Source organism: Solanum dulcamara, chromosome 3 (genome assembly GCF_947179165.1).
Source record: "Solanum dulcamara chromosome 3, daSolDulc1.2, whole genome shotgun sequence".
Lineage (NCBI taxonomy): Eukaryota > Viridiplantae > Streptophyta > Magnoliopsida > Solanales > Solanaceae > Solanum > Solanum dulcamara.
The window spans coordinates 78,684,587-78,694,054 of NC_077239.1; positions in this window are offsets into that span (position 1 = coordinate 78,684,587).

A 9,468-nucleotide genomic window follows, 5' to 3' on the forward strand; every position below is an offset into this window, starting at 1 on the left:
CTCAGTCCAACGTTGTGTTAGCCTTACATACTTGGAAATCGAAGGAAATCAAGACTTGAAGGAATGGCTTGAAACCTAGCTCTTTTTCTTCTTCTCTCTAATTTGTTCTCTCCAAGGTTCTAAGGGTCAATGAGAAGAAAATACCTCTAGGAGGCGGAATTTTAGTTTCAAAACATAATAGGTTAGGTTTGCGAAGGGTGAGGAAAATTCTGGAATGCCCTTCCTCAAGAAAAATCTGAAAAATGATCCAGGGGCCTGTAGGGGCAATAGTGGAGCGCTGCGCTTGAGAAAAAACTACTGCAGCTAGTTTCGACGCTCTGCTAGCGCTATAGTGGCGCGTCGCGCCATCACCCAAACTACTGCACTGATAGTCTTTGATAAAACGGTCATAAATTTTTATTATGAACTCGGAATGAGGAAAACCTGGTGGAGTTGGAAAGATGATTCAAAAACCTTTAATTAGATAGGGCATGGGCCACCTAACTCTTAATATTTTGAAAGTAATGGTCATTTGAAGTTGACTCTTATAAGATCTTATATGTAAACTTAATCGGTAAAGGATCTTTCAACTCGACTTAGTACTAGAGGTTCCTTATGACCATAATTCACTTCTAATACACTTCAAATACTTAGGAATTGATCCTAACTAATACACTTCAAATACTTAGGAATTGATCCTAACTCATATATATAATTAGAATTCATCTAGTTCGAGTTTATAGCATATGAAGAATGGTTCGAGTCTTGGCAAAAAATATTGGGGTGCTACAGTTGGGTACTGATAAGGTACTAAATTTAGTCCCAAAACGTCTTGGGTTTAGTTTGGAAAATGTGAGAAAAGGCTAAAATACCTCTCATTAAAATTGACTTTGGGCCGCTACGGGTACTTCTACGGACCGTAGAACTTTTTACGGACCGTAGAAGGTCAGTCGTAGAAACTTAGGTCCAAAGTAGGACATCACTGGTTTAAGGATCACTAGGTCTATGACCCCTTTCTACGGGTCATAGACCTTTTGACGGCTCGTAGAATAGGTTTGTAGAAGTGATCCAGGACTCAAAATTTGCCCAAGTGTTGGTTCTAGACTTTATCTACGAGCCCAAACTACGACACGTAGGTGCTCCTACGACCCGTAGTTGGGTCCATAGGAATTGACCCGTAAAAACGATTTTCTGGACTTTTTCCACAATGAAATCTACGAGCCGTAACTCTTCCTACGACCTGTAGGTTGGATCCATAGGAATTGATCCTGAAAACTCTAATCTGACAGTCTCCGATAAAACGGTAATAACTTTTACTCCGAATTTCAAATAAGGCAAATCTGGTGGAGTTGGAAAGAAGCCTCATGGAACTTTAATATGATAAGTCATGGGTCACCTAATTCTTTATATGTTGAGAGATATGATCGCTTAAAGTCGATCCATATATGATCTTACACGAAAACTTAATCGGTAGAGGATCTTTGAACTCGGCTTTGTACTACAGTTTCCTTATGACCCTAATTCACATCTAATACATAAGAATTGATCCTAACACATATACAATTAGAATTTTTCAGGTTTGGGCCTATACGCATATGAAGAATGGTTCGGTCTTAGCTTAGAAATATTCGGGGTGTTACAAGTATGGAGCAGTTTTATCATAAAGATTGAGTACAGAATAGTGAATTTACATTGTGATTATGGTGTTCTAGAACAACATATTAGTGTCCCTAGCACACAAAATTTAGGGAGTTTTCGTCCTCTACCAAAATATTTTTTTCCTTCTTTGCAATTGGTGTCGATACATGCTCTCTCTGCATCAATGCCTTCACAAGATGTGTTTGATTATTACATGAGATATTTTCGACAGTTCCAGAATCACATTGCAGGGACTAGGATTCGGCGAGTTATAACTTCAGGAGGGATAGACCTAGCCTCTAGCAGGCACATCATCAGTGAATCATTTAGATTCTTTCCGAGGCAATCCATACATTCTGACAGATCAAAATCATTCAACTCATAATTGTAACTTAAACTGGTATTACCTTCAAAGAATTCCAACAAATGTGATTCTAGCCTTTCCAGGTTAAGGTTAGTTTTACATTCATCTGGAATCTCGTCAAATACCCCGCCAAGCATTTGCAAAGTCTATTTTGCCATTCTTTGTGAGGTTGACTAAGGAATCAGGCAAAAGAACATGATGATACTTTATATAGGTTCTAAAGACTCTTAGCACCATTTCAAGTTTCGTAATTGCAGTATCCAGATCATCTCCACTCTTGATCCTTCTCAGGTGATCTAACATTTCCTCAATTTCATTTTCAGCCACCTTCTGTAAGAAAATTCCTGCAAGTTCACCAACTCTTGGGATTAGGTTCATCTTATTTATCCTTTTTCATATTCTCACTTAATTAATAGTTATTATCTCACCAAAATCGTCTTTTTTCTTGTTTTCAATAGTAACTAATAATTGAGTGGAAATCAACTCTCTAATTCTGTGTCTGTGAGAAAAAAGTAATTCATGAAGAAGATGACTTACAGTTAGTTAACAAGTATATATATCTTCAATTTCTGATCCAACCATAAAAAGGAGCAAAACAGATGATAATTAATATTGTAGAAAAAAGTTTATTGAAATGAAACGGGTGAATATTTGTATAGTGTATTTTGATTTAGAATTTTCTATCTCTATTTGTAACTTCTCCTACGTATTCATTTCCTAGAATCTAAGTGAGGTAAAGATTAGTGTAGGTTCCTCTTCTTTGCCCGTGTTTATGCAGGTACACTGCAGAGATGCAACTATTGATCCAACTCCTGGAGAAGCTGCAACATGTATTACAGGGAGCACTGCATGGTGTAGCCACATAGGAGCAGCACTCAGTAAGATAAGAAGATCACCATTGCTTTTGCATACACTCACAGATCCTGGAGCCAAATTGTCTGGTACATTGCACAGCTGCAGCATCCAACAACAACTCCCTCAACTACAGAACTGTGCACCTCTTGTAATGTACATTGCAGAGCTGCAACACCAACAACAAGAGCTCCCAACAAGCTGCAGCAAGCTACAACAGCTTGTGATATTGCTGGGAGCAATACAAGGTAAACTGCAGATCTGTAGCAGCCACCATCAAGTCCCTCAACTACATAACAACATCCAACAACCTGCAACAATGCAGCAGTTGAGTTACTCTTAGAACAACTTGCATCATAGATGAAGTGGTACATGGCTGAGCTTCAGCAGTTCATCCAAGTCATGGAATTCTTCCAATGCAAACATTATGTAAAGGTTACTTCAAGTCGTCTAAGTACTACCATTACTTAAGCACACACAACCAAAGTTGCGTCGAGTTGAACAAACATGGGATGGCAAGCGTTAGAAGAACAAATTTGAAAAAGATCAAACAAGACTCATTGTGCTTTGTAGATGTTCCTTTTTCTATATGTAATTTTAGCCTTCCATTTCTAGATTTGCATAAACTTTTCCTTATATTCATGTAATGGAAGAGTCTCCCTGATTTGCGCCTTCTTAGAACTATTGTCTAAGTTTGCTCCATATTGTAAATGGGGATAAGTCGAATGGCCCTAGTAGGCTGCTCGACTTATGAACCACCTTAATTTCGGAGGTAAGGTTTATGCCCCCCTCTATGTATTTTTCTGTTTTTTTTTATAATAAGGCTTGGGGGTGTGCGGCTCAACCCCTGACCGCCACGAGGGGTGAGATCCTTGGGTAAGGTCTGTTCATTAAAAAAAAAAAAATCTACCATTTTTTACCTTAGAGAATTTTTTTGTATTCCTACTTCAAATAAGAATAATGCAAATTTTTCTCCTCCTTCAGTTCTAATACCTTGTCTTGTATTACTTTGATGTCATTTATGTTACGGAGCGTTTCGTACTCATATGAAATTCATGATTCATGTACGAACTACTCATTCGTTATTGCTTGAGCAAAATGTCATCCTACATTCTCATGTGTATGCATCCAATGCTTTATCCCCGGAAAATTGGTCATCATCTCAACTTGCGACCCCACAAAATGGGAGTTCACAAAATGTTATCCTACGTTCTATTGTATATCCATCTGGCACTCTTTTGCTAAATAATGTGTCATCAACTCAATCTGCAGCCCCACAACATGCAAGTCCACATAGTACTGTCCTACATTTTCCTATATATCCATCTGGACCTCTTTTGCTAGTTCAACATGCGGCCCCATAACATGCGAGTCCACAAAATGATACCTACGTTCTCCTTTATATGGATTTGGTAATATTTTGACAGGATGACTACAATCATCTCAACCTGGCCCCACAACATGAAAGTTTGCAAAGAAATAATGACATTGTTATCCTATTAGCATCATCTTCGAATCGTAACCACCCCATAAGAAGTGACAGAGCACCACTAAACGACTAGCAACAAATGGCAAGAAGAAACAGAGTTGGAGGTCCAAATTCAACATTTACCAATTCAAATGAGTCTATTACTGGTTGTACAATACCATTGATCAATCAATTGGATGTTCCTATTTCAACAAATGACGATGAATTAGTTAACATAGCGGACGAACAAAATGATTTGGACTTGAACTTGAGGCTTTAATTAGAGCAACAATTATTTGGATCTTCTTTGTAAAGGGGGGGGGGGGGGGGGAATGTCTAAGAATGTGCTTAGTTTGGATTCCTTTTTAAAATTTTATTTTCTATGTTTTTGTCTAGTAGAAGGGCGTTTAAAAGTATGAGTCTATTGTTTTATTTTATTTAATTTTATTTTGGGTCGGACAGGGTGAGTGTCTAGAATTGTCTTATGATTGGAGTTTAATGGTTTATTTATCAAATATCTATCTTGTCTTAAATCATCCAAATAATATTTTTTTTTCCGTGCAAATACTTCTCTACTTCCTTGTCGAGCATATTAAGAAAACTAAAATTTAATATTATGTATTGTTGCTACTGTTCTCTTCTCTATTATATCTAGTATGATTGTTTAATTACTGCATTTTATTTTTCCATACTTGATTTTATTATGCTTTACTTGAACCAAATGTCTATCGTAAACAACATTTCTACCTTCACAAAGTAGGCGTAAAGCTGTTTGTGTACCACACTTCTCAGACATCACTCATGTAATTACAATAGAAGTGTTGTTGTTGAAATTGAGTTGTCATTTGATGAATTTAATTTGATATACCTTAAATTTTTGCCCTCCAAAAGAGATAGGGGGTGTTTCGGTGTGGGGAAGACACCGAACTTACTTATGTTATAATTACGATTTTATTATGAGTTTTGCATTAACCATGTTTCATGTTTCTAACGATGTTTTAAACAGATTTTGTTATGTTTTAACTTGGTCATTGCATTATCATGTTTTATGTCATTCAGTGCACATTCTCCATACTCAGTATATTCCACAGTATTGACCGCATACTTCTTTTGCCTATATTGTTTTATAATATAGGCCACGACTCTCCATCTCACACCCGCAATGAGTATTGGACCCAATTAGCGTTGCACTACTTTGGTGAGCCCTCATAGATTGAGGGCATAGCCACATTACTAGTTCTTTTATGTCTTTTTTTTAAGAATTCTTTAGTTTTCAGATTATTTCGTGAGTTAGGGCTTGTCCTATGCCACACTTACGCAAGTAGAGGTTTTTCATACTTTAGTATGATTTTCGCTTTATCAGTTGTTATACTCAGATTCTTCTTATGTTGAGGTTGTTATTTTGAGACTTATCTTCCACTTTTCAAATTACTTGTTTATGTCGCTTTATCTTAGTGTCATGCTCATGTCAAGAGGCTTGTTTAGGATCTTTCGAGATTCTATTCGATGTGTCACATCTAGGGTGTAGCTTGGATCGTGACACAAACAATTGAGAAAATAATTTATAAATAGCAGACTCGTAGGAATATCCTTTGAAAGAAGAATAGTCACAATTAAATACCTTTTGCTAATTTTAAAGAGAAAGATGATTCTAAATAAACTTTTTGCTAATTTAACGAAGAAATGGAAGTTTGAAGCGCGAGATGGTACTAAATATCTTTTACTATTTTAAAGAAAAATATTAAAAAGATAGATGGGTGTGAATAGGAATTTCGTCCCCTGTTTTTGTGCAGAATACATGCTTATTACTGTTAAATATCAATTCTTTTTAGGTTTTCATTTGCTAAATATTTATTTAACTAAATTGTGTCAAATTAAGATGAGGATTGTATATACGTGTCAATTCCTCATAGGAAATTGGGGTAAAAGTGCAAATGACCAATGTTTAGTATCAACTTTAGCCCAACAACCTTGTGGCCCTTATAACCCAAAATATCAACTTTGGCCCAACAATAGTTTTCTCCTACTTTAATTTCCGTTTAATATCTCGATTGTTGACTCACAAAATATATATTTTTTGGTAAGTAAAAATTTTATTTACTACCAAGTAAGACTTCCTCTTCTATCCTATGCAACCAATACTATGTAATCCTAGCAAGAACAGGTTAAGGATAATAATTCAAGCTTTCTAAAATCCTCTTTAGCCTACTATATATGTACCTCTATTATGTATCTCTTGGATCACTCTTCTCAACAAAATATTAACTTTCATGCCACGTAGCATAGATACAGCAGGCCAAGGAGAACCGGTAGATATTTGCAGCTGCACTACCACTTTTTGCATGTGTACTAGCCCATGACAATTTCATCGATTCATAATTACATTTAGGCTGTCATAGCATTTCATCAAGTTCATGTCAATTTCAATTTAAGGAGTTCACAATTCCGATCAACATCATATCATACATAGTATTTTTATTACCCCGATCTTTCATTAGGCAAAATTCACATGATTATCATTCTGAATAATATTTCCGTTTCACCCCAACACATATACGAAAGCAAGTTCAAGTAATTTACAAGATTTACGGAGTTTTAGAAGTTCATTTATCTTAGTCAAATCACGATCAATCAAAAACTTGAGCCTTCCCCTTCCGAATAGTATCCAAAATATCACAATCTAATCAAATAATGATTCACAATAAGATTTCGGAACTAACAACACCAATTTCATAAAATTCGTGCAAAAGGGTCAAAACGACTCCAAAACCCAATTCTGAAAACGATGAGTAAATCTGAAAATCAATACATAAATATGTTACCCAAAGCATTTGGAAATCAACGGTGAAAACCATTTCGAAAACAGAGTTGAAATCAATCCATAATCATCAATTTTACTAAAATTTATTTTCTTGAGAAAACCCTCAATATCCAGATCCAAAACCTCGACTTAAATCTAACATATTTCTTGAAAAATATCTTACCCATGTTTAGAAAAGTTCAAATATGAAATTTCATCGAAAATAAAGTTAAAGTCGACCTTGAAATCCTCAATCTATCAAACTTTAACTTTATCGGAAAATCAAAATTATACGCGGTTAATATGATGAAAATAATCGATGAATCAACAAGTTGATGCCAAAATCAGTTTACCCATAACATAAGGATCCTAAATATATCTTTTTCATCAAAAATGAAGTCCAAATCGATAAAACCCCAATTTTCCTCAAGAAATTTATGGATAGGGAAAGAAAATCAGATGAAGAAATTATGAGAAAATGCCGAATTGAGGATTGTATACTAACCCCCATATTATATCGAGAAGAAATCCATAAAAATCACTCCATTCTAAGCTCTAGAACACCCGATATGCTCAAAATACCAAATGAACACAATCTGAAATTTAGATTTAAATTTAAATTGCTGGTTTTCACTATAAGGGTCGTAACTCCCTCATACGGTAGCGAAATGACCCGATTCCTTTTCCTAAATGTCTTGAATAATGATATGGACTTGTTCGTTCAATCGAAACTCAAATTTGTACTCGTTTGCTCAGTCAAATGTTATTTTTGTTCGGTAAACAATTATTTCATATTTTGCGATGAAAGTCCAATCTCGACTTAGCAAAAATGCACCAAAATTTGTAGATCAGTCCTATAATTCATGCTCAAATTTTTAGAAGTTTTGAAATAATTTATCGATCTTTAAAACTAATAATGAACCTTTTAGTTGACACAATTTGCTGAAACAACGCCAAAACACCCAAAAAGCTTAAAAACTCACTCAAAACTCATCTAGAACGTTCCGAACACAAACCTAATATGCTACTAGCTTGAAAATGATATTTTAGACTCAATGAAACTGTCAAAATTCGAATTCGAGGTCCCCTTGACCCGAAATTCAATTAGTTGCAACTAAACTAACTTTAGGCGTAAAAATATCAAATCGAGCTCAGGACCTCTAAAAATTCAACCAAGACCAATCTGAGGCCTAAATTCATTCCCCGAATCCAACGGAATCTTCAAAATTTCGAATGTTAACAGAAGTCAACTCTATGATAAAAAAATTTAGAATTTCCAACTTAGCACCTCAAATCCACGTTACAACTTCAAATCTAATTTCATCAACTCTCCAAGACCAAATTTCATATTCTGAAACTGATGAAATCAACGGAATTCTATTACGAGAGTCGTAGCTCCGATTGGTACCAAAAATCATTTTTAAACACTTTAAGCCTTTAAAATCTTAAAACTTCAAAAAACTCAACTTTTCAAAAAAAATTCCAAAACTAACTTCGAGAACTGATCTATCAGAACTCGAAAAAACTAATAAGAGAGATAAAACAATCATTTTGTGAAAATTACCAAAAATGATATTCAAGTCATTAAAGTAGCTAAGGTTATGAATGAGGTCTTTGACTTTATAGGCCACTGACGCAGCACCATAGCCCATCGGTGTGTTGGCCCTTTTTGCAGACTCTCAATCAATGTCACTCTAACATATTATTAGCTTATTTGAATTGATTTATTTTTAAAAAAATTATAAATTGAAAATTGTCAATAAGTTAAAAACATAAATAAATAAATAAATGCAGGTCAATTTTTTTTTTGATTTATAAACTGTTTTCAACTTATAAACTACTTAAAATAAGTTTATCCAAATAAACCCAACTATTTATTGGGGCTTATTTTAAACACAAAATGACTTTAAGTTGGCCAGCCAAACACTAAAAAAAAAGCTGAAAACAGCTTATAAGTCAATCCAAACGGCCTCTATATTTTACTATCTTTATTTTAAAATAGTTATCTAACTTAATTGATACAATAATTATAAATTCAATGCAATATTATAAATGTGATCTAAAGAGAATAGCATGAACGCAATTTTATTTCTATCTTATGAAAGTAAAAAAACTTATGTCGATAAAACTTTTGGTACAAGTGAAGCATATTAAAATTAATAAAAAAAAGAACTATAGTAGTAATAAAAGCATAAAATTAAGAAAATATATAAGTTACATTAGACTAAATTAACTTAATATGTAACATTTTAATGTTCAAAAACTATAAATTGCAATTCTCATGTTAGTTGAAACACGAACTAACTACGCATACAAGAGAATTATGTTCTAAAAAAGATTATTTATTTTTAATAAAAAGACGGTTAT